Consider the following 27,407-nt stretch of genomic DNA (forward strand, 5'->3'; position numbering starts at 1 on the left):
TTGTATTCAGAGGGAAGAAATGTGTTTTAGTGATGGCCTAAGAGGATGTACAGTACTGTTGCATCCATGCATCTCAACCATTACATAGGCCTACACCGGTTATTAATGCGTCACATTGCCTTGACCTCTTAGCTATGGATCTGTGGGACGGTACCTTGATTAGTAGTGTTACTGAAAGCGCTCCTGTCGACGCTATCTCAGAACTGCATTAACAGAGCTGGGCTGTGGAGAGGAAGTGGCTGAATGACTTGGCAGGCTAAGGTGACCGCAGGAGACCTGATCTGGGAAAACATGCCTGCTGTCTGTCTGCACTGTGACTGTTCTTTACTGGAGGAAGAGGGAGTTGGGTCATTCAGTCACTCAGTCAGTCAGTCAGTCAGTCAGTCAGTCAGTCAGTGCGTGGTTCTGATGGCTGATGTGACTGATGTGACTGGTGTTGCCAGACCTGGTGGAAGAATCAGAGGAAGCTCTTAGGGGAGAGGCCACAGGTTGGCTGTTAGGATCGGAACATTGGCCTAGTGTTGAAAGAGTGAGGGAGAGGGGGGATAGAGAGAGAGAGAGACTAAATCACACAAAAACAACACTAGACACTATGGAACACAAAGCTTTTACTATCTCGTCCTAAAATATACAAGGTCTGAGGTCATCTGCCTTTGGCATAAATAGCTGGAACCCAAACTTTTTAAAGAAATTGGAAATACAGACATTGTCATCCTACAAGAAACATGGTATAAAGGAGACAACCCCACTTTTTGCCCTCTCGGTTACAGAGAGCTGGTAGTCCCATCCACCAAACTACCAGGTGAAACAGGGAGGAGACTCAGGGGGTATGCTAATTTGATATAGAGCAGACCTAACCCACTCGATTAAATTAGTCAAGATAGGAACATTTTACATCTGGCTAGAAATTAATAAGGAAAAGATCGCAACAGAAAAGAATCCTCCTGTGTGCTACCTATATCCCTCCACTAGAATCCCCATACTTTACCAATGACAGCTTCTCCATCCTAGAGGGGAGATCATCAATTTCCAGGCCCAGGGACATGTACTGTACTGTGGCGACCTAAATGACAGAACTGGACAAGAACCTGACACCCTCAGCACACAGGAGGACAAACACCTACCTGGAGGTGACAGCATTTCCTCCCTCATATGCCCTCCTAGACACAACTGCAACAACATAACCAACAAAAATGGTCACAACTCCTGCAGCTCAGTCGGTAGGCTTTGAGGGGACTACTGCGGTAGGTACACCTATAGCTCATCTCTTGGCAGTCGTACTGTAGACTACTTTATTACTGACCTCAACCCAGAGTTCACAGTCAGTCCACTGACACCCCTATCAAATCCCAGCAAAATCACACTCTACTTGAACAGGCTACTATGCTCAATCATGAGGCATCAAAGCCAAAGGATTTTAATAATATTAAGAAATGCTATAGATGGAAGTAAAGTAGTGTGGAAATCTACCAAAAAACAATTAGGCAAAATAAAATTCAATCACTTCTAGACAATTTCCTGGACAAAATGTTTTACTGTAATAGTGAAGGTGTAAACTTAGCAGTAGAAAACCTAAACAGTATATTTGACCTCTCCCTATTAAATCTATAAATGTCAAGCAGACAACCTAAGAAAATGAACAACAATGACAAATGGTTTGATGAAGAATGCAAAAACCTAAGAAAGAAATTGAGAAACCTATCCAACCAAAAACATAGAGACCCAGAAAACCTGAGCCTACGCCTCCACTATGGTGAATCACTAAAATAATACAGAAATACACTACGGAAAAATAAGGAACAGCACGTCAGAAATCTGATCAAATACAAATCTTAGAATCAACTATTAACTTCTTGCGTCGAGCCATCCCGGATCCGGTATCGTGACTACAGCCTCAAGCTCATTACCATAACGCAACGTTAACTATTCATGAAAATCGCAAATGAAATGAAATGAATCTATTTTCTCTTAGCTTAGCCTTTTGTTAACAACACTGTCATCTCAGATTTTCAAAATATGCTTCTCAACCATTGCAAAACAAGCATTTGTGTAACAGTATTGATGGCTAACGTACCATTTAGCATTAGCATTCAACATGCAACATTTTCCACAAAAACCATAAAAGCATTCAAATAAAATCATTTACCTTTGAAGAACTTCAGATGTTTTCAATGAGGAGACTCTGTTAGCAGTAGATAGCAAATGTTCAGTTTTTACAAAAAATATTATTTGTGTCGACTAATCGCTCCGTTTTGTTCATTGCGTTTGGGTAAGGAAAAAAAAATAATAATAAGTCATTAAAACGCGAACTTTTTTCCAAATTAACTCCATAATATCGACAGAAACATGGCAAACGATGTTTAGAATCAATCCTCAAGGTGTTTTGTAAGTCGCTCTGGATAAGAGCGTCTGCTAAATGACTTAAATGTAAATGTAAATGTGTTTTTCACATATCTATCGACGATAAAATCCATCGTGGCAGTTTACTTTAAATTCTGAAGAAATGGAACGCGCATGGACTTACAGATTACGCACACAGGACACCAGGCGGGACACCAGGTAAATGTAGTCTCTTATGGTCAATCTTCCAATGATATGCCTACAAACACGTCACAATGCTGCAGACACCTCAGGGAATATACAGAAAGCGCAGGCTCATTCCTGGCGCATTCACAGCCATATAAGGAGCCATTGGGACACAGCGCCTTCAGAATCCGGGGCATTTCCTGTATGAAACTTCATCTTGGTTTCGCCTGTTGCATTAGTTCTGGGGCACGCACAGATAATATCTTTGCAGTTTTGGAGACGTCAGAGTTGCGTCTTTCCAAGGCTGTCAATTCCATGCATAGTCGAGCATCTTTTCGTGACAAAATATTGCGCTTAAAATGGGCACGTCTTTTTATCCAATAATGACACAGCGCCCCCATAGGTTGAAGAGGTTAAAGACTACCAGAACCCACTGGATTCTCCAATTACCTTGAATGAGCTACAGGACAAAATAAAAACCCTCCAACCCAAAAAGGCCTGTGGTGTTGATGGTATCCTCAGTGAAATGATCAAATATATAGACAACAAATTCCAATTGGCTATACTAAAACTCTTTGAGCATTCTTAGCTCTGGCATCTTCCCCAATATTTGGAACCAAGGACTGATCACCCCAATCTTCAAAAGTGGAGACGAATTTGACCCCAATAACTACCATGGGATATGCGTCAACAGAAACCTTGGGAAGGTCCTCTGCATTGTCATTAACAGCAGACTCGTACATTTCCTCAGTGAAAACAATGTACTGAGCAAATGTCAAATTGGCTTTTTACCAAATTATCGTACGACAGACCACGTCTTCACACTGCACCCCCTAATTGACAAACAAATAAACCAAAACAAAGGCAAAGTCTTCGCATGCTTTGTTGATTTCAAAAAAGCCTTTGACTCAATTAGGCATGAGGGCCTAATTGGATGGAAAGTGGTGTTGGGGGAAAAACATACAACATTATAAAATCTGTGTACACAAACAACAAGTGTGCAGTTAAAATAGGCAAAAAAAACACACATTTCTTCCTACAGGGCCTTGGGGTGAGACAGGGAGGCAGCTTAAGTCCCACCCTCTTCAACATATATATCAACCAATTGGCGAGGGCACTGGAAAAGTCTGCAGCTCCTGGCCTCGCCCTACTAGAATCTGAAGTCAAATGTCTACTGTTTGCTGATGATCTGGGGCTTCTGTCACCAACCAAGGAGGGCCTGTAGCAGCACCTATATCTTATGCACAGATTCTGCCACACCTGGGTCCTGACAGTAAATCTCAGTAAGACCAAAATAATGGTGTTCCAAAAAAGGTCCAGTCGCCAGGACCACAAATACAAATTTCATCTAGACACCATTGCCCTCAAGCACACAAAGAACTATACATACCTTGGCCTAAACATCAGCGCCACAGGTAACTTCCACAAAGCTGTGAACGATCTGAGAGACAAGACAGGAAGGGCAGTCTATGCCATCCAAAGGAACATAAAATTCGAAATACCAATTAGGATCTGGATAAAAATACTTGAATCAGTTATAGAACCCATTGCCCTTTATGGTTGTGAGGTCTGGGGTCCGCACACCAACCAAGAATTCGCAAAATGGGACAAACACAAAATTGAGACTCTGCACGCAGAATTCTGCAAAGATATAATCTGTGTACAGTGTAGAACACCAAATAATGCAGAGCAGAATTAGGCCGATACCCACTAATTATCAAAATCCAGAAAAGAGCCGTTCAAGTCTACAACCACCTAAAAGGAAGCGATTCCCAAACCTTCCAAAGCTATCACAACAAAGCTATCACCTACAGAGAGATGAACCTGGAGAAGAGTCCCCTAAGCAAGCTGGTCCTGGGGCTCTGTTCACAAACACAAACACACCCCACAGAGCTCCAGGACAGCAACACAATTAGACCCAACCAAATCATGAGAAAACAAAAAGATAATTACCTGACTCATTGAAAATAATTAACAAAAAAACTGAGCATACTTTAATGATATTTGGCCCTAAACAGAGAGTATACAGTGGCAGAATACCTGACCACTGTGACTGACCCAAACTTAAGGAAAGCTTTGACTATGTACAGACTCAGTAAGCATAGCCTTGCTATTGAGAAAGGCTGCCGTAGGCAGACCTGGCTCTCAAGAGAAGACAGGCTATGTGCACACTGCCCTCAAAATGAGGTTGAAACTGAGCTGCACTTCCTAACCTCCTGTCCAATGTATGGCCATGTTAGATTTTGTGACCTGATTTTGATAAACTCCCATATCTACTGGGTGAAATACCACAGTGTGCCATCACAGCAGCAAGATTTGTGACCTGTTGCCACAAGAAAAGGTCAACCAGTGTAGAACAAACACCATTGTAAATACAACCCTTATTTATACTTATTTATTTCCCCTTTTGTACTTTAACCATTGGTACATTGTTACAACACTGTATATAGTCATAATATGAAATTTGAAATGTCTTTATTCTTTTGGAACTTCTGTGAGTGTAATGGTTACTGTTAATTTTTATTGTTTATTTCACTTTTGTATATTATCTACTTCACTTCCTTTGGCAATGTTAACAAATGTTTCCCATGCTAATAAAGCCAAAATGGAGAGAGAGAGAGAGACGTTTTTTGGTCTCAAGGGCTTGCGGCGGTGTTTAAGGGTATGTATTCAGCTGTAAATGTTGGGTATGTAGCTATGCCATGAGGCAGGTCATAAATCACTTAGCTGGGAGCTATGATATCAGTTTGAGGTACCTGGGCTGCAATTTTGTAGAGAGTCTATATGCTCAGTCCTGGTTTAGGGTTCAGACTCACCAGGAGTCTAAAGGGACACATGTGACCACATATAAAGACACACACTGGACTGATCTGGAAGTTGTCAATCTGCTCTGCGTGTGTGTGTGTGTGTGTGTGTGTGTGTGTGTGTGTGTGTGTGTGTGTGTGTGTGTGTGTGTGTGTGTGTGTGTGTGTGTGTGTGTGTGTGTGTGTGTGTGTGTGTGTGTGTGTGTGTGTGTGTGTGTGTGTGTGTGTGTGCGTGTGTCGCGTGTGTACTGTCCATTGTGACGGATGGAGTGTGAGTGGTATTGGTGTCTAGTATCAACTTTCTAGTATTAATACATGCTACGGCGTGACATTTCACATGAACTGTGTGCATCTGCCGTGGATTATGCCATATCCTTGCTAGTAAGAGCTAAAAACACTGTGTGGAAGAGGCATTCAGATAGTCAGTTAGTGGAGCTGTTGTCTCAGATTTTCCCTGACATTCCGCGTGGCACATCTTCAATGTCTTAACTCCCGTACTGTCGATTACTGTCAACATGGACTATTTTCACACGCCAACAAAGTCCACAAAAGATAATGACACCGTATGTGTTTGTACAGAAACACCAAGGACATTCTTTTCAAGCGGTCGCCTCTGAAGGGGAAGTCCAAACCCATGTCGGGTGAGGTTTTGGAGGAGAGGATCATAGCGAAGAGTCCAGTGAAGGAGGCAGTGAGGTGGGACTGTGGTACTGACTGTGATCACGGTCGCACAACATTAGACTACGTGTTGGGATATAATCTGTGGGTGGGCGTCGTCAAACACACAAGCAGCAATTATCCTGCGAAACATTTGATATCTTAATCACTGTTTCATAAGACAGGGAATCAAAACATGACAGTTGAAATAGTTATCTTGCACGTATCCATTTTAGAAACGACCTTCTTTTCATCTACCGCTGAGCCCTCGCTGGCAAACCCTCTGTGAGAATCTCCACCTGGCTCCATCTTCCTGATTGCTCCAGATTATGTGAGGATTACAGATCATGAAAAGCAGAGAAGTCAAGCACAGATCAGCAGTTTACACAACCTCAACTTTGCCTTGTCATAACCCGCTCACAATCTAAACTTAAAAACATTACATAACAAAACCATTAACCTTCACAAGGCAGTCCTTAATTGATTGGGGACTACTTGAAATGTGGTTGAGTTCTGGTTCAAGTTGAGTTCCTTCTGGTGAGTCTAAAAACAGGCTGTTGATCATGAGATCATGATGTGGCAAAGTGGGTCTGTCGTCACAGTGACGAGGAAGTGATGCTGTGGTGCCTCTCAGAACCCCCGCAGGGTTAGGGTGAGAGGGTCATCGTGTTCAGACAGCTGTGTTAATCCTCACTGTTCCAGACTGATCTGTCACAGCCTCCACCCTGAGAGACCTACCACAAGCACACTGAGTCACAATGAGAGAGAGAGAGAGAGAGAGAGAGAGAGAGAGAGAGAGAGAGAGAGAGAGAGAGAGAGAGAGAGAGAGAGAGAGATGAAATCACAGAACAATACAAAGTCATGTTCTGTCCTTTTGTGTCCAGGGAGCAGGAAGTGAAAGGTGTCGGCTCTGCTGGAGCCACATGGCAGACAGGGTACAACAATGATCTTTTAGGGGTCAGAGGTCAAAGGTGACTATTATGTGTTAAAATGCTGCTAGTAAATGGCTGCGTATGGGGTCACAACCTCACCATGTGGTAACCCTCCCCCTCATGGCTTCTGGGAACACTATTCCTGACTAAAATGTGTGTCACGCACACACACTGGGCTAACAATCCCAAACATGCAGGAGCTTAGAACAACAGCCTGCTTGGCTGTAGGCGACACCATGTGTGTATGTGTGTTAAGCCTGCAGAGTGGTAGAGATGAGGAAGCTACTAATCCCCTTTCATTTGCTATATATTGCTTATGGATTGACCCAGTGCCATTCAAACCCATGCCAGCTGCATAATTGTCATACCACAGAGATGAAATGATTGTGTCCCACTCCTCAACCTTTTTAACCCTCTCTGAGGTCATCATCGTCAGGGTAACAGTGGATAACTGGAACAAACTGAAGGCCACACTCCACCCGTTTGGTTACAAACCGTTCTTCCCCGGCGCTATTTCTCACTCACGCACATACACAAACACACACATACACAAATACACACATACACAAATACACACATACACAAACACACACATACACAAATACACATCAACTGTTTACAGAGGTGCCTGGATACTGTTTGTTTTTTTGTACTCAAGAGTTAATCTCAGATTGGATTTTGATGCTTTGGAATGTTCATTACTTCTCCAACTGTGCTTATACAGTAGACTTAAACAACGTGTTTGATATACGTATGTGGTATTGTTGAAGCTATGCTTCGTGCCTGTCAAATTCAGAGCTTTGTGTTGATCTTGCGACCTCTTGCGTTCGGGGTCGTGTCTGTGTGCCGTATTGCTCTTTGTCTTGCATCTTTGGTTGTGTTACATTCAGGGTCGTGTTTGTGGGACCGTACTGCTCTATGGTTGTGGTTGTGTTACGTTCAGGGTCGTGTTTGTGGGACCGTACTGCTCTATGGTTGTGGTTGTGTTGCGTTCAGAGCCTTGTTGCGCTGGCTGCCAGGCTTTGTCACATATCTGTGCTGTGACTCAGAGCTGTACTCACAACAGAGGCCTTGTGTTTATGAGGTGTAACTCATTAACTCTCTAATGGTGTATTAGCAATCACTTTCTTGCAGAGGCTTTGTGTGTGGTTTTCTGGAAAGCTGGGAAACATGTATGTTAAAGAGGCACATATGGAACTGAGTTCATACACAGAACACTCTGTTTCTACCTGGCAAGCTCAGGACAGTCCTGACGTTCATTTGCAACTTGAGGTATTTCATTAATGTCATGCCAATGTTGTTAAAAAAAACCAAAGTGAGAATGTTGTTGTTTATCAGCTCTCTGAGTGGCTACATTTGTTGCTCTAAATGTGAAACTGGAGTGTGAATGGGTGTCTACAAAAATAACTACCAGAGAAAGAGAGAGGGAGTTTTCTTGAAAGATAAAGAATGAGTAAAATTAGAGGATACTAAGTATAGAAAGCAGGGAGGAAAATCGTTCCTCAACAACCCCCAGACTTCCCCTGAGGTGGGCAGTCCTTAAAAGGACATGGCGAGCAGAAGGATTGGCTGAAAGAGCTGTGGCTTGACACTGGATTGGCCAGTTGGGTTAGAGTGACCTGCAAGGAATGGAGCAGGTTTCCAAATAAGGAAGATAGTTGTTAGATAGTTGATATGAAAAGCTAACTGACATTTACTCCCATTGCACACTCTACAACCACTGTGATTATTATTAGTTTACCCCGCTGGGCATCTATGAACGTTTGAACATCTTGGCCATGTACTGTTATAATTTCCACCCGGCACAGCCAGAAGAGGACTGGCCACCCCTCAGAGCCTTGTTCCTCTCTAGGTTTCTTCCTAGGTTCCTGCCTTTCTAGGGAATTTTTCCTAGCTGCTGTGCTGCTACATCTGCATTGCTTGCTGTTTGGGGTTTTAGGCTGGGTTTCTGTACAGCACTTTGTGACATCAGCTGATGTATAAAGTGCTTTATAAATACATTTGATTGATTGATTGATTGATTGGTTAGAGCTGGCCTTTACAACACAGCAGGGGCATGGAAGAAAGGGATAAGGGTGAGCAGAGAGAGAGAGAGAGAGAGAGAGAGAGTGGTGAAAGAGAGTGGTGAAAGAGAGTGGTGAGATAGAGAGAGTGGTGAGAGAGAGTGGTGAGATAGAGAGAGTGGTGAGAGAGAGTGGTGAGATAGAGACAGTGGAGAGAGAGTGGTGAAAGAGAGTGGTGAGATAGAGACAGTGGAGAGAGAGTGGTAAGAGAGAGTGGTGAGATAGAGACAGTGGAGAGAGAGTGGTGAGAGAGAGTGGTGAGATAGAGAGAGTGGTGAGAGAGAGTGGTGAGATAGAGACAGTGGAGAGAGAGTGGTGAGATAGAGTGGTGAAACAAACAACAGAAACCTGAAAACACCATCCAACCTGGAACTGAGTGAGTAATGTTTAGTCTGAAGCTACTTTTAAAGCCAAGAAGAAAAATACATTACAATGATATATTTACTTTATAAGGACTTAATGCTAAGTTAAGGCTACCAAACTTGCTAGGACAAAACAGACCTGACTGCAACTTCAATTAGCACTGAGGTGTGAAATGAGAGGTGTCAAAGCCATTGAGTGCAACAATGGCAGGGGAGTTTCACAGCCTACCCCACCCAAATGCAGAGGCCTTTGAAGCCCCCTACCTCTGTTCAGAGGTCACTACAATACAGTTTCCTCTGGATGTAAAAAAAAACTGAGAAGGCACCAAAAGAGTACAAAAATAAGCTCCGTATGGAAAATCAAGAGACACTTTTTGCTGACAATTAGAAAAATGGAAACATAAGCAACTTAATATTCCACACAGACCATCCCCTGGCATGGTGCAGTGCTATATAAACACACTACCCCTCTGGGGGGTAAGCGATGGCTGGAAAATGGGTGGAAGCTCCAGGATATTAGAGAATGGGGACTCAATGTCAACCTGTACAAGTCTGGAACAGTAATTGTACAGGACAACCCCAAACTGTTTCAGCTGGACTTTCACATAATCAAAGAGAAAGCTCAGCAGGATAAGCTCTCACTTGAGAAAGGTACCCCCACCCCGAACGTGTCAGACCCGACCTCTTCATTATACAACCCCACAGATGAGCAACCCCAAGCGGAAAGTCAACCTCCCACTACTACTCCCTCGTTGAAATGAAGGATAAGGCAGGTGGAGTTGGAACTGTAGGTGAACACTCCAGTCAGCACACAACATAGTCCAGCTCAACAATACCTCCCTCAACCAGAGCTGAGAGTGGAGAGAGACATATCTACACTCTGGACTGTGGTGAGACAACATCAACAGGAGAGGATCAGAGTGCTGGAGTAGAAGGTGGAAACAATGAAGTGTGACAGAGAACAACCCATTAGATAGCCGGCCACCCCCGCAGAGAAGCCAGCAGAACAGCCCACCTCACACTGAGCAAAGTCTCGACACCACAACAGAACAGTCTACCCCAGACCCTGACCATAGCCTCGACATCACAGCAGGACAGAAAAATGAAGACCCCCAAGCCCAGGGGATCCCACACCATCTGAACACCCCCCCCCATCAGCTACCCTGATAGCCCTCCTGACGACCACCACACACCCACTGAGGACATACACAAGCCACAGATTGTACTTCTTATGGACTCAAACAGGAAATATATACAAGAAAATTAACTTTTTCCCAAACACAGTGTCTAAACTCTGGTGTCCAAACACCCAGCGCGTCCTAAACCTTCTGTCTGAGGACCAACTAAGGTCACCCAGCCACATAACAATACACACAGGCACAAACGAGCTGAGAACACAGCAGGAAAGGGTGGCCACAGCACTCAAGGGAGTGATTGAAAAAGCTTCCTCTACTTTCCCCAACACACAAGTGGTTATCTCCACTCTGCTACCACAAAAATACTGCCCCCATGCTACCATACACAAGGTAAACGCAAGTATTTCCCGTGACTGTGCCGCAAAACCAAAAGTCTACCTGGCCCACCACTCCACCCTGGACTTGAACAGCCTTTACGACCAGGTCCACCTGTACAAGGCAGCAGTGCCCACCTTCGCCCGGACCCTAAAGGACATCGCCCTCAACTGCAGCTCCAACACCTCACACAGGAGCAACAGATCAACAGACACCCCGCCCAGTCCAGAGAGACACTCGCCCACCTCGCCCCCCCGGACCTACACAGAGAGGACCTACATCCACACCACTAGCCACATCCACATCCACACCACTAGCCACATCCACATCCACACTCCCACCCCAACCAATCAACCCCACCCCAAGTCAACCATGCCCACACCCCATTTAGGCTCACTCAGATCTGACCTATGCCCCTCCTGGCCACCCCATTCCTGCAAAGAGGCCCTCAACATGAAAGTCACACATATACGCCCAGGCCGTGAGCAGGCAAACAGGCCCAACCCCCACTTTTACACCAGCCAAAGGCAATGGCATGTACCAGATGCTCAGCAGACTCACACAGCAGGCTCTGCTCGCCAAACCACACGACTAACAACATTGGACTCTTTATGGAACACAAAACCTTCACTATCTCATCCTGGAATATCCAAGGCCTGAGGTCACCTGCCTTTGGCCCAAAGAGCAGGCACCTGGACTTCACCAAAGAAATCAGAAATACAGATGTTGTAACCCACTGGTTGCCCTCTAGGTTACAAAGAGCTGGTAGTCCCATCCACCAAACTACCAGGTGTGAAACAGGGAGGAGACTTAGGGGGTATGCTAATTTGCTATAGAGCAGACCTAACTCACTCTATTAAATTAATCAAAACAGGAACATTTTACAGTTGGCTAAACATTCCAAAGGAAATAATCTTAACAGAGAAAAATGTCCTGTGTGCTACCTATATCCTATATCCCTCCACTAGAATCCCCATACTTTAACTTCTTGCGTCGAGCCATCCCGGATCCGGGATCGTGACTACAGCCTCAAGCCCATTACCATAACGCAACGTTACCTATTCATGAAAATCGCAAATGAAATGAAATCAATATGCTAGCTCTCAAGCTTAGCCTTTTGTTAACAACACTGTCATCTCAGATTTTCAAAATATGCTTCTCAACCATAGCAAAACAAGCATTTGTGTAACAGTATTGATAGCTAGCGTAGCATTTAGCATTAGCATTCAGCAGGCAACATTTTCACAAAAACCAGAAAAGCATTCAAATAAAATAATTTACATTTGAAGAACTTCGGATGTTTTCAATGAGGAGACTCTCAGTTAGATAGCAAATGTTCAGTTTTTTCTGAAAGATTATTTGTTTAGGACAAATCGCTCCGTTTTCTGCATCACGTTTAGCTACGAAAAAAACCTGTATCCAGGATTGTGTAAATCTATCCGCAAGCTCATTAGCATAACGCAACGTTAACTATTCATGAAAATCGCAAATGAAATGAAATAAATCTATTTGCTCTCAAGCTTAGCCTTTTGTTAACAACACTGTCATCTCAGATTTTCAAAAATATGCTTCTCAACCATAGCAAAACAAGCATTTGTGTAACAGTATTGATAGCCTAGCATAGGATTATGCCTGGCATTCAGCATGCAACATTTTCACAAAAACCAGAAAAGCATTCAAATCAAATCATTTACCTTTGAAGAACTTCAGATGTTTTCAATGAGGAGACTCTCAGTTAGATAGCAAGTGTTCAGTTTTTACAAAAAGATTATTTGTGTTGACAAATCGCTCCGTTTTCTTCATCACGTTTGGGTAAGAAAAAAAACGAAAATGAAGTAATTAAAACGCAAACTTTTTTCCAAATTAACTCCATAATATCGACAGAAACATGGCAAACGATGTTTAGAATCAATCCTCAGGGTGTTTTTCACATATCTATCGATGATAAATCGTTCGTGGCAGTTGACTTTCTCTTCTGAAGAAATGGAACGCGCATGGACCTAAAGATTACGCAATATTTTCTACACAGGACACCGGGCGGACACCTGGTAAATGTAGTCTCTTATGGTCAATTTTCCAATGATATGCCTACAAACACGTCACAATGCTGCAGACACCTCAGGGAATATACAGAAAGCGCAGGCTCATTCCTGGCGCATTCACAGCCATATAAGGAGACATTGGAACACAGCGCCTTCAGAATCCGGGGCATTTCCTGTATGAAACTTCTTCTTGGTTTCGCCTGTAGCATTAGTTCTGGGGCACTCACAGATAATATCTTTGCCGTTTTGGAAACGTCAGAGTTTTTTCTTTCCAAAGCTGTCAATTACATGCGTAGTCGAGCATCTTTTCGTGACAAAATATCTTGTTTAAAACGGGAACGTTTTTTATCCAAAAATTAAAAGAGCGCCCCCTATCTCGAAGAAGTTGATGAAGACAGCTTCTCCATCCTGGAGGGGTAAATCAATCATTTCCAGGCCCAGGGACATGTACTAGTCTGTGGCAACCTAAATGCCAGAACTGGACAAGAACCTGAAACCCTCAGCACACAGGGGGACAAACACTTACCTGCCCAGCATTCCCTCCCCTATATGCCCCCCTAGGCACAACTAACAACAACATAACAACAACTCCTGCAGCTCTGTGGTACACTGAGTATGTACATAGTCAATGGTAGGCTTTGAGGGGACTCCTATGGTAGGTACACCTATAGCTAATCTTTTGGCAGTAGTACTGAAGACTACTTTATCACTGACCTCAACCCAGAGTCTCTCAGTGAGTTCACAGTCAGCCCACTGACAACCCTATCAGATCACAGCAAAATCACAGTCTACTTGAACAGTGCAGTACTTAAATCATGAGGCATCAAAGCCAAAGGGTCCGAATAATATCAAGAAATGCTACAGATGGAAGGAAAGTAGTGTGGAAACCTACCAAAAAACAATTAGGCAACATCAAATTCAATCCCTTTTAGACAACTTCCTGGACAAAACGTTCCACTGTAATAGTGAAGGTGTAAACTTGTCAGTAGAAAACCTAAACAGTATATTTGACCTCTCAGCTTCCCTATCAAATCTACAAATATTTAACATAAAACGGAAGGAAATGAACAACAATGACAAATGGTTTGATGAAGAATCCAAACACCTAAGAAAGAAATTGAGAAACTTATCTAACCAAAAACATAGAGACCCAAAAAACCTGAGTCTTCGCCTTCACTATGGTGAATCCCTAAAACAATACAGAAATACACTACGGAAAAAGTAGGAACAGAAATCAGCTCAATGTAACTGCAGAATCCATGACTCTAACCACTTCTGGGAAAATTGGAAAACAATAAACAAAGAGTTATCTATCCAAAACAGAGATGTTTGAGTAAACCACTTCTCCAATCTTTTTGGCCCTATAACAAAGAACAAAAACATATACGTGATCAATGAACCCACTGGATTCTGGTAGTCAAATAATGAACCCACTGGATTCTGGTAGTCAAATAATGAACCCACTGGATTCTGGTAGTCAAATAATGAACCCACTGGATTCTGGTAGTCAAATAATGAACCCACTGGATTCTGGTAGTCAAATAATGAACCCACTGGATTCTGGTAGTCAAATAATGAACCCACTGGATTCTGGTAGTCAAATAATGAACCCACTGGATTCTGGTAGTCAAATAATGAACCCACTGGATTCTGGTAGTCAAATAATGAACCCACTGGATTCTGGTAGTCAAATAATGAACCCACTGGATTCTGGTAGTCAAATAATGAACCCACTGGATTCTGGTAGTCAAATAATGAACCCACTGGATTCTGGTAGTCAAATAATGAACCCACTGGATTCTGGTAGTCAAATAATGAACCCACTGGATTCTGGTATTCTGGTAGTCAAATAATGAACCCACTGGATTCTGGATTCTGGTAGTCAAATAATGAACCCACTGGATTCTGGTAGTCAAATAATGAACCCACTGGATTCTGGTAGTCAAATAATGAACCCACTGGATTCTGGTTCTGGTAGTCAAATAATGAACCCACTGGATTCTGGTAGACAAATAATGAACCCACTGGATTCTGGTAGTCAAATAATGAACCCACTGGATTCTGGTAGTCAAATAATGAACCCACTGGATTCTGGTAGACAAATAATGAACCCACTGGATTCTGGTAGTCAAATAATGAACCCACTGGATTCTGGTAGTCAAATAATGAACCCACTGGATTCTGGTAGTCAAATAATGAACCCACTGGATTCTGGTAGTCAAATAATGAACCCACTGGATTCTGGTAGTCAAATAATGAACCCACTGGATTCTGGTAGACAAATAATGAACCCACTGGATTCTGGTAGTCAAATAATGAACCCACTGGATTCTGGTAGTCAAATAATGAACCCACTGGATTCTGGTAGACAAATAATGAACCCACTGGATTCTGGTAGTCAAATAATGAACCCACTGGATTCTGGTAGTCAAATAATGAACCCACTGGATTCTGGTAGTCAAATAATGAACCCACTGGATTCTGGTAGACAAATAATGAACCCACTGGATTCTGGTAGTCACTGGATTCTGGTAGTCAAATAATGAACCCACTGGATTCTGGTAGTCAAATAATGAACCCACTGGATTCTGGTAGTCAAATAATGAACCCACTGGATTCTGGTAGTCAAATAATGAACCCACTGGATTCTGGTAGTCAAATAATGAACCCACTGGATTCTGGTAGTCAAATAATGAACCCACTGGATTCTGGTAGTCAAATAATGAACCCACTGGATTCTGGTAGTCAAATAATGAACCCACTGGATTCTGGTAGTCAAATAATGAACCCACTGGATTCTGGTAAATAATGAACCCAAAGACAAATAATGAACCCACTGGATTCTGGTAGTCAAATAATGAACCCACTGGATTCTGGTAGTCAAATAATGAACCCACTGGATTCTGGTAGTCAAATAATGAACCCACTGGATTCTGGTAGTCAAATAATGAACCCACTGGATTCTGGTAGACAAATAATGAACCCACTGGATTCTGGTAGTCAAATAATGAACCCACTGGATTCTGGTAGTCAAATAATGAACCCACTGGATTCTGGTAGTCAAATAATGAACCTACTGGATTCTGGTAGTCAAATAATGAACCCACTGGATTCTGGTAGTCAAATAATGCACGCAGAGCAAAATTAGGTCGATACACGCTAATTGTCAAAATCCAGAAAAGAGCTGTTCAATTCTACAACCACCTAAAAGGAAGCGATTCCCAAACCTTTCATAACAAAGCCATCACCTACAGAGAGATGAGTTCCCTAAGCAGGCTGAGAAAACAAAAAGATAATTACTTGACACATTGGAAAGGATTAACAAAAAATAGAGAGAACTAGAATTCTATTTGGCCCTAAACAGAGAGTACATAGTGGCAGAATAAGGGAAGCTTTGACTATTTACAGATTCAGTGAGCATATTCTTGCTATTGAGAAAGGCCACCGTAGGCAGACCTGGCTCTCAAGAGAAGACAGGCTATGTGCACACTGCCCACAAAATGAGGTGGAAATTGAGCTGCACTTCCTAACCTCCTGCCCAATGTATGACCATATTAGAGACACATATTTCCCTCAGATTACACAGACCCACAAAGAATTTGATAAACTCCCATATCTATTGGGTGAAATACCAGTGTGCCATCACAGCAGCAAGATTAATGTTAATTCATTTTCCTTAACATTTGAAATGTCTTTATTCTATTGGAACTTTTGTGAGTGTAATGTTTACTGTTAATTTGTATTGATTATTTCACTTTTGTTTATGATTTACTTCACTTGCTTTGGAAATGTTAACATATGTTTACCATGCGAGAGAGAGAGAGAGAGAGAGAGAGAGAGAGAGAGAGAGAGAGAGAGAGAGAGAGAGAGAGAGAGAGAGAGAGAGAGAGAGAGAGAGAGAGAGAGAGAGAGAGAGAGAGAGAGAGAGAGAGAGAGAGAGAGAGAGAGTGTAGACTGTTAGAGAGAGAGAGAGAGAGAGAGAGAGAGAGAGAGAGAGAGAGAGAGAGAATGCTTATTAGTTGACAGCATGGAAACAGAGGTCTTAGTGATGGCCTGTTGAGAGCAGGGGCTGTTTCCCAGAGGGAATGGCATTCTAAACACAGAGAAGCTCTAGCAGCTATATACTCTTTTGAGAATCACATTGTTTCCGCATGAAGTCAATCAGCCTTTGATTATAGCTGCTGTCCAGATCACTGCCCTTGTTTGCGTGCGGGGGTTCTGGTACCCAGATGCGCTCAGATGCACATCCTGACACCCAGGAAACGTAGACATAACTTCCTCTTTACAGCGAGCAGAGTGGCATTAATTACAGGGTGTCTGTGATATACTGTAACGTCAGCAAAATGATTGCATACATCCATCGCCGTTACAACACTATACTACTCACACAGTGGTTGAACCTGTCTTCCATAAGCAGGAGAGTGAGATACATAGAAGCTGACTCGGCCGCGAGTGGTGTGACTCGGCACTGGGGAGATGACTGAGCCCTCATGAGAGAGGAACTGAACATTCCCTCGCCCCCATGTTCCCTGACCCCTACCCCACCCCCTCACCCCCGTATCTCTCCTCTGGGACTCATCTCCAGCCACTGAGAGACAACAGCAGAGCAGATGAGATGGAGAACACAGGCCGACCTACAAATAGACATTACACACCAAAACAGAACTGATAAATGCACCAAAAATGTATGTCTGCCTCCCAAAATTGAAGGCCAAAATCTCTGGGGGGGAAAAACTGTTGACATGCTCCAGATCTGTGGGGGTGGTGGTGGGGGAAGACTGTTAGTCTGTAATGGATTGTGTGGCCTTTTAAGTGTTATCCACCGTACTAACTAATCTTAGCTCCTAGATAGACTGCTGTGGCTACGTACCATGGTTGTCAGTTGTAGAAAGCGTGGACTGGTAACTGGTTGTTATGTGGCTGGCATGTAGATAATGCAAACTCTGCTCTGTAAACATATGAAAAGCACAGCAGAGGCTGTTTCTGTGTGCCACCCATGACAACTATAGTACACAGAACATAATATGGAATACTATTAACTGCCAGTGTAAAGTCACAATAGAGACTTTACAACGGAGATTCCCTTCCTATTGTATCTTATCTGAGGAAGAGAGAAGAACACGTTTGATGAATTTCTTCTCCGATTCAGGAACTTAATTTCCCATGAATCAGTGGGAACATTATACATCAGATCTTTAGTCCGAAATAACAATACGATAAACATACGTCAGGTACCCGAATGTAATACGATCTGGGAGTCTACCTTGAGCTGTCGCATTCTTTCGCAATCTCTCTCTTTCTCTCTCACTTTTCAGTCTCTTGTCTCTGACTCAAACATAGTTGTTGTTATTCTTGGAGTCCGGTTCTGAAAGGGAAGTTCTCGATCAGTGGCCCATGTTGCCAAGCTTTTATTGTGAAAGAGGTGGTTCTCAGACAGGCTCTGGCTGACTCACGCAGTTAGAGAGAGAGAGAGAGAGAGAGAGAGAGGGAGGGAGGCTGAGTCTGTCACTGTCTGGCTGCTGGCTGCTCTATATATGCTGCTCTGCTACCTGGCAGACCGGCACAGAAACAACCACACACACACACACACCTCCTGGGGACTACCTGAGGCGCAGACAGACACACTCACCTGGACCGCATCACGGAAGGTACTAACAACCTTTTAAAACAAAAATATGTATTTTTTTTTTAAACTCACTTCGGTGGAAGTAATTGTTTATGGAGAGAGAGAGAGAGAGAGAGAAGGAAGAGGGGAAGCCAGGAGAGGGTGAGCAGCAACGAGCAAGATGCTTTTCATTAACTCTCGGTCATGTTCAGATCATTAGAGAGAGAACAATGAGCACACACCACATTAGCACAGCCACTGTTGCTTCGTGCTTTTACCTCACTGATTTAATTGAAATACAGTGTTGCCATTGTAGTAAAACTTCACGAGCTAAAACAGAAGGGATTAAAATCCCAAGATCTTCTGGAAAAACCATTCAAACTGAAGGGTTGAATTGAGAGAGGGAATGAGGGAGTGCAGAATAAGGAGAGACACAAATGATAGAGAAGCAGAGCCAGGAATGCTTTTCCTTTATTTCTGTCTGCTTTGCCAGCCGCTCACCCAGTTAATGTTAAAAGCATGTGTTGGAGTATGGATGTGTGGTTTATAGGACACAGAGAGGCAGAGATAGAAGCCCATTCATTCACCGAAGGCTCTGGGAAGTGGTTTGTCTGAAGAGGAGGGCTGCAGGCAAACGAGTGCTTTACTAAGGGTGGTAGGGTCTGTGAGTTTGCAAGGAGATGTAGTGTGAGTTGATGTAGGGATGACAGTAGTCCAGTGCCCATTGCTTTATTGTGGGTTGTGTCCGTGGTGTGTTAGTGGTGAAAGACTAGGTACGCTTATATAGGCCAGTTGTGTGGTACCACTTTTGGGGTCTGCTGGATTCGTTAGCGCAATAGTGTCCGTCAGGAAGGAACAGTAGTACCAGGTCCTTAACTGGGTTCTCTGGTTTCTACCCCCTCCCTTCCTCTCTCTTTCTCTGGCTCGCCTCCTCTTTCTCCTTCTTCCTCTCCACTCCTGCTGCTAATCCCGCTTGATGGCGATGTCTTTCCCATTCCAATCCCAGGAAGAATGTCTTGAGCCTTCCTGCAATAAAGATAAACACTCCGTCTCACCGGACAGAAAGAGGGAGACAGGGGAGGGAGAGAGAGAGAGGGAGACAGGGGAGGGAGAGAGAGAGAGGGAGACAGGGGAGGGAAAGAGAGAGAGGGAGACAGGGAGGGAGAGAGAGAGGGGGAAACAGGGGAGGGAGAGAGAGAGAGAGAGGGAAACAGGGGAGGGAGAGAGATAGAGGGAAACAGGGGAGGGAGAGAGATAGAGAGACAAGGGAGGGAAAGAGAGAGAGAGAGACAGGGGAGAGAGAGAGAGACAGGAGAGGGAGAGAGAGAGATAGAGACAGGAGAGGGAGAGAGAGAGAGATAGAGACAGGGGAGGGAGAGAGAGGGAGACAGAGGAGGGAGAGAGAGAGAGACAGGGGAGGGAAATAGATAGGGAGAGAGAGAGAGAGACAGGGGAGGGAGAGAGAGAGAGATGGAGGGAGAGAGAGAGAGAGAGAGAGGGAGACAGGGGAGGGAGAGAGATAGAGAGAGAGAGACAGGGGAGGGAGAGAGATAGAGAGACAGGGTAGGGAGAGAGATAGTGAGAGACAGGGGAGGGAGAGAGATAGAGAGAGACAGGGGAGGGAGAGAGATAGAGAGCTCACTGTTCATTCTCTGTACTCCTCACCTGTTATTCTATTATATATGTGAAATGTCTCCACAGATGATAGAGAGAGAGAGAGAGATGGACGGAGAGAGAGAGGGAGAGACATAAAGAAGGGGGTGATTGGAGCTGGAGCAGCCCTGAACTGTTAGTCTAGTTGGAATGAGCCACACGCTCTGTGCAGCGTTTAAAGGGGGGGGGGAAAGAAAATAGTCTGGTTGTGTTTTATATGGAGTGTGTGCAATTAGAACCATAAAGAGGGGGAGGTGGTAGGGTACAGACGGAGGGAGGTGAAAGAGAGGAAGATGGAGAGGTTGAAAATACGTTTAGAAGTCTAGGAGAACAAAGACAGAGAGAAATTGAAGTGGGACAAGGGAAGAGACAAGGAATGGAAGTTGATTAAAAAAAAGGGCTTTTCTGTTTTCCTTTGTTGTCTATATGAAAAATGTCAGGGACTACTTCTGCCAATAAAGCACCTCAAAAGATCTGAGCTAGGAGCTGAATCAAGGGGGTTATGAAATGTCCATGGAAAGTTGGGCAGCTCTCTACTGAGGAGGAGCACTCAGCCAAACCAGGGGGGGAGGGATTAGGGAGAGTTGTATGAGTCTTGTGTGTGTTGAGGAGTTAGAGTGTATATGAGTTTTGTGTGTGTTGAGAGGTTAGGTTGTATATGAGTTTTGTGTGTGTTGAGAGGTTAGGTTGTATATGAGTTTTGTGTGTGTTGAGAAGTTAGGTTGTATATGAGTTTTGTGTGTGTTGAGAGGTTAGGGTGTGTGTGGGGTGAATGAGGTTCTCAGAGTGGGACTGCATGGTGTTGAGTCAGCCTGTGATGTGGGCCAAGTAAATGGGTTAACTCTGGTTCTAAACCTGACTGGAGGTTTGACCTACATGCTCCTTCGTGTGGAAACGGATCTGATTAAGGGCTCTATTTTCGGCTGGCGTTAAAGCGGCTCTAGTGTCAAAAGCACGTGAGTTTGCAATTTCGTCATGTAAAAACTGCCGCGCGGGCATTTTCCAGCCCTAACACCAGGTTTGGCAATTTACCTGTCTTATATCAGCTCGCTTGCCTTCAGATGGACGGGGCGGAGATGTTTGAGGTGTTTCCTTAAAAACGTGATCCAAAGTGCTAATTTCAGGTAGAGCTTGTGCACATGTGTAGGCCTACATGTGTGTACTGTCTCTGCGTGTGTTTAGTTTGGTGTGGTTTGTGTGCACACACCTGAGAGGTATACTACAAAGCAAGTTCAATGAGTCAAAACAAAACAAAACCCCGATATGTGTTGTTGAGTTAAAGAGACCATGCTCATTTGAAGCTTATCTTTCTAAAAATAAAAGAATACAAAGTTATTTCAGAACATTTAGACAAGTTAGCTGGCTAACTCAATGAACCTGCTTTTTTACTATAACCCTCAGTTTGAGGGCTTCACATGAATTTGTTGATGGAAGTTTATCACGCTGACTGGTTTATCTCATCCGGCGATCTGATGTGATGATGTCAAACATAAACATTCGGCTATCTTGCTGGGGTTGTTTGTATACTGGAATCATGTAAGCTGTTAATGCAGCCCCTTACCGTAAACTTACCATAGAACTTCAAATGGATGTCAACTTGCCTAAAAAAAAGAGCTCATTGTTGTTATTTGAGATCCTTGGTGAAGAAAGTCGATGTGTAACTGTGTGTATGATGACCTGTTACTTTGCTAGGGTACATACAGATACCACAGGGTCGACATTATTCTGCAGCGATAGAGATCATCATTAACAACTGGATCATGGGGATTTTGGCCCATATCTACACTTCCTGTCACTTGTAAAAGCCTTGGGTATTGTACCTGTTTGTGCATGTGTTTAAACACGTGTAAGTATTGCATGCCTCCCCTCGACTCCTCCTCTTGCAGTCTGATCTCACACAAACACGACATTATTCTGATCTACACTCAGCCTGATAGGTGTGTGTCTCTGAGCGACACGTCAAATGAATTCACAATTTACTTACAGTCAATCAATCATGTCGTCGCCTGTCAGTCAGATGCTAAGTCAATTAGTCACAGTCTGACGTTCGTTGTATCAGTCGGCATGTCAGACAGAGTGACAGACCAGACACTCTCTGTCATTGGTCAAGTTGCAGGTTGACGCACTGTAACAGTGATGTAATGGGGGCACGGTAATACTGTATAAAACAGGTGAGGGAAGTGTGAAACAGGTGCTGTCAGGCACAGAGAGACAACATGCACCACTGATCATACTGTACTGTACTGTCTAGTCACGCTTGGGGGAGGTGACAGGGAGAGGTGTATTTGTCTATGTGATTGCAGTGGGAGTCTGGTATTTTCCCATACTCCCATTGATTTCATCATGCGTCCCTGGATCTGTTCTGATAAACTCTTGGCTCGGGCATGGTTTGGGGCCAGCATGTTGTTGTGTTACGACCTTGAGGTGTATTTCCACGATAGGACACACACATAGGGGCTGTGTTTGTTTTGGAGGTGTGATGCTGGAGCTCCGCGAGCTTGTTTGGGTATAAATAATTCCTGTTTGACAAGGACATGCTTTTTAGAAGCTGGCACAGTGACGTGTGGTTAAACAATGTGACACGGACAGATACTGTACTCAAGTGGTGGTCAGTGACGTTTATGATGACGGAGGACCATTTATTTTTCCCATGAGAATGGCCTTATTTCTATTACAGCATGTTGGATGACTGTCATTCATATTCCATTCACCCAGGTCAATGTAACATCGATAGGTTTAGGCTACTACATGATACTGATATTTTCCCTGTACTCATCACGAGGTTGCTACAACCTAGCCTATGAATGAAAGTTTACAATGTAGGTGCACACAGGTCGAGAGAAACATTTGAGATGACAAACAGTGACACGTGGACAGACAGTGACACATCCAATACGACCTCACACACTCTTGCCTGCATCTAGCTTATCTATGGTGTGATTATTAGTCCAACAGTTGCAAACGAGAGTTTCTATTGGACAAATTCAGGAACACTTAACCATGTTTTGTTTGCTTCTGTTTAAGAAATGTTTTCGATCAGAATCGGCGGAATGAATAAACCCCTAATCACACATAAAAACAGTTCACTTTCGTAGCAGCCATGTTGTCTTCATTGTAGCCTCTATGCAGTCTCCTCTCACCATTTCCCTTCGTTTGTGGACTTCAATGAACAACACATCAGCTGTATGTGACCAGGCAAAAAAATATTTCCAAGCCAAACCATAACCGCTACACACAGCCTACATCGTTGTCCCCATATTAGCTAAAGTAACATCCTAGTCAACATAGGTAATAGAACTAATGTGTTAGTAAACCCAGTTAACCTCTTGCTCCTACCCGACACGCAGGCGTCCCATCTAGACATCTGGAAATGCAAATGCGCTACGCTAAATGCTAATAGCACTCGTTAAAACTCAAACGTTCATTAAAATACACATGCAGGGTACTGAATTAAAGCTACACTCGCTGTGAATCCAGGCAACAAGTCAGATTTGTAAAATGCTTTTCGGCGAAAGCATGAGAAGCTATTATCTGATAGCATGTAACACCCCAAAAGACCCGCAGGGGACGTAAACAAAATAATTAGCATAGTCGGCGCTACACAAAACGCACCAATAAAATATAAAACATTCATTACCTTTGACCATCTTCTTTGTTGGCACTCCTAGATGTCCCATAAACATCACTATTGGGTCTTTTTTTCGATTACATCGGTCCATATATAGCCTAGATATCGATCTATGAAGACTGTGTGATCAAGGAAAAAAATTGCGTTTTATAACGTAACGTCATTTTTAAAAATTAAAGTCGACGATAAACTTTCACAAAACACTTCGAAATACTTTTGTAATGCAACTTTAGGTATTAGTAAACGTTAATAAGCGATCAAATTGATCACGAGGCGATGTATATTCTATAGCTGTACGTCTGGAAATAATGTCGAGGTAAATCTCAACCAAAATATCCGGTCGGAGACCGGAAGAAAGGCGCTACCTTGTGTCTGTTTGACCAAGAAACAAATCGTAGGCAAATGACAAGACTGTTGACATCGTGTGGAAGCTGTAGGTATTGCAACCTCGGCCCCATTTAATGTGGATCACATTCAACAATGGGTTCTAGTGGCGCATGGATATATTTTCCCATTTTCAGTGATCAGATTTTCCTGCACTTTTCGATGAAACGCACGTTCTGTTATAGTCACAGCCGTGATTTAACCAGTTTTATAAACGTCTGAGTGTTTTCTATCCACACATACTAATCATATGCATATACTATATTCCTGGCATGAGTAGCAGGGCGCTGAAATGTTGCGCGATTTTTAACAGAATGTTTGAAAAAGTAGGGGGTAGGAGTAACAGGTTAAGCAAAAGATTACCTTGAATTTGACGAGTTCCAGTGTTGTGTTGGATAGTCATAGCCAGCTAGCTAACATAGCATCCTTCTGTTTGAGCTGGGTGTTTGAGTAACTAAAAAAAAAAAGACAAAATCTCTCTCTATATATCTCTCTCTTGCTTCTTCATTTTTAAAGAAATGAATTAGTTGAAAACTGTTCAACTATTGTCTTTCTCTTTGAGTCAACTACTCACCACATTTTAGGCACTGCAGTGCTAGCTAGCTGTAGCTCATGCTTTCATTACTAGAGATATTCTCTGATCCTTTGATTGGGTGGGCAACATGTCAGTTCATGCTGCAAGAGCTCTGATAGATTGGAAGTTGTCATAGTTACCGTGTAAGTCTATGGAACCAAGAGGTTATGTATTGAAGTTGTCGTGACTTTACTTTCATTAATCGGATGACTGTTATTTATCTAATCAACTAACTATGTTTAATTGTTACCCGATTAAATTAAATGAATCATGTAACAATTCATTAGGATTTGGGGCACCACAAGAGCGGTTCTATAAAGTTCTTTATCATCTCCCAAATTAAACTCTAAAGGTCTTTACATATTACATCCATAACAGTAAACTTATTAATCATATCATTCTGAACAGTCGTAACCTCCTTGCATCTGCAAAAACCCTTGCCTTGCTTATGGTTCAGTACTACACAAATTGGTTTAGCTAGCTAAATGGGGGTACCTAGTCAGTTGTACAACTGAATGCATCTTCTGCATTTAACCCAAACCCTCTGAATCAGAAAGGCTGCCATAATCGACATCCATGTCTTCGGCACCCAGGGAACAGTGCCTTGCTCAAGGGAAGAAGGGCAGATTTGAACCTTGTCAGTTTGGTCCATTAACCTTTCGGTTAATGGTCCAATGCTCTATCCACTAGGCTACCTGCCACCCCTTGATAACACAGAATAAACATACACACTTAATACATTAGAAACAGGTCCCTAGCGGACTGACAACGATATGGCTGCTTGTTACAAAAGACATGGAGAGGGCGAGAAAGAGAGAGAGGGACAGAAACACTTAACGGTGGTACATTTAGAAACTACTCTCACTTATACTTTGTGCACAAACCGCCGCCCGCTTGGAGTACGAATCATGAAGCTATTTACGTGGAAATGCCTTGGTTTGCCATGTATCTCTCCGAACTGGGCCTTCTTGGAAAGGGGGTTGTTTGGGCTTTTTTCGCGACACGCTTGTAAGGCTCTGAAACGGGAAGGCTCCCCACCCGTCTTTTACTGTTGTTCTTTTCTGCAGTCGTTCGGTATCCGGCAGGCGTCCGGCATCCGGTGATTTATTGTGTAGTCCTGAACAGAACTACAGATTTTATTCTAATTCCATTTGCTCTGGAAGATGCTTCTTTAAAGATAGTCCAGCCAGCTGTGTCGATGGTTCCCAGTGGGGTGATGAGAGTAGCATAATATGATGATTTGAACAGAGTAATGGAATGGTCCCACTTAAATACATTTTTCTAGATACTTTACTTAGGACAGCTAATCTGCCGTACCAGTGATTGTCCGGGAGTTGACTTTATCGTCTCTACCTCGTGTTGAGATTCAAAGTTTAATCCACTTTAAAAGTGAGCTGCGGGCTTCCCAGTGACCTAAGGCACTGCATTGCGGTGCCACTAGAGATTCTGGGTTAGAGTCCAGGCTCTGTTGCAGCCAGCCGTGACCGGGAGACCCATGGGGCAGCGCACAATTGGCCCAGCGTCGTCCGGGTTAGGGGAGGGTTTGGCCGGCAGGGATGTCCTTGTCCCATCGTGCACTAGCGACTCCTGTGGCGGGCAGGGCGAAGTGCACGCTGACACAGTCGCCAGGTGTATGGTGTTTCCCCCGACACATTGGTGCGGCTGGCTTCCGGGTTAAGTGGGCATTGTGTCAGGAAGCAGTGCGGCTTGGTTGGGTTGTGTTTCAGGAGGACGCACGGCCCTCAACCTTTGCCTCTCCTGAGTCCGTACGGGAGTTGCAGCGATGAGACAAGACTGTAACTACCAATTGGATACCACAAAATTGGGGAGAAAAAATAAAAAGTGAGCTGTGGGTGAGAGAGGGTCGGATTGAAGTTATTTATTGCAATGTTGATCTGACCTATTTGGATCCCCACAGGACAGTCATGACATAGTCAATGTACCAAGAGGAGGATGTAAGCTAACTGTCCTCCGGCTACCACATGATGCTACCCTGTTGAGGCTACTCTAGACTGTCATTGCAAAACAGTGTGTTTTAATCAATTATTTGGTGATGTGAATATATTTAGTATAGTTTTATCTAAAAAGGATAACTTTTTCAATGTTTTACCATTTTTATTTTTATGAGATTCACTGAGGATGATGGTTCTCCTCTTCCTCCTCTGAGGAGCCTTCACTGCTGTACTCACAGACAAACACTAATATAAGTCAAACTTTCTTTACTTCCATTGTGGGAAAATGTAAACCTGTTGTTCAGACATTTGAGTGGATCAACAGCTTTTCACTTACACATGGCTGGCTTGTATGTACACATCATGCAGAAGGAAGCTTAGCCTCTTGTTGTTGTTTATAGAAGGAACCCCCTCCTTATTGGCTGTTTACACTCAATTACTTCCTGTCCTCCCCATGGTCACTTCCTGTGGTTAGTGAGTGCTGCTGGCGGAATCCCATAAACCCTCTCCCTTCTCTCCTTTCCTTCTCCTAGTCAACAAACCAGTGGCCAATCAAAGACAAGCTCCCCTTCCTCGCACCCGAACAAGTTAGGTCGTAAAACCCAGCGATGGCTCACAGCTTGCTTGTGGTAATGTTAGTCAGTCTAATTGTAGAACCGCCTGTCTGTATGGACCCGAGGCCATCATTGTCCAGGAAGCACAAACAAGCGACTG

The 27,407-nt window shown here is 43.6% G+C and overlaps 1 protein-coding gene across 9 annotated transcripts in view; it reads left to right on the forward strand.

Moving 5' to 3' along the window:
• The window catches only part of LOC118359050 (palladin-like), a 128,516-nt gene that overhangs the window by 81,276 nt on the left and 19,833 nt on the right, over nucleotides 1-27,407 (forward strand). Inside the window, exon 1 of one of the 9 annotated variants that reach the window (XM_052480320.1) lies at nucleotides 18,398-18,545. The exons of the other annotated variants lie outside the window; for them this stretch is intronic. The gene's annotated coding sequence lies outside the window, so the exon portion shown is untranslated. Of the gene's footprint in view, nucleotides 1-18,397; nucleotides 18,546-27,407 lie in introns of those variants that run through there. 9 annotated transcript variants of the gene reach the window in all.

The sequence above is a fragment of the Oncorhynchus keta genome, chromosome 26, assembly GCF_023373465.1.
Source record: "Oncorhynchus keta strain PuntledgeMale-10-30-2019 chromosome 26, Oket_V2, whole genome shotgun sequence".
Lineage (NCBI taxonomy): Eukaryota > Metazoa > Chordata > Actinopteri > Salmoniformes > Salmonidae > Oncorhynchus > Oncorhynchus keta.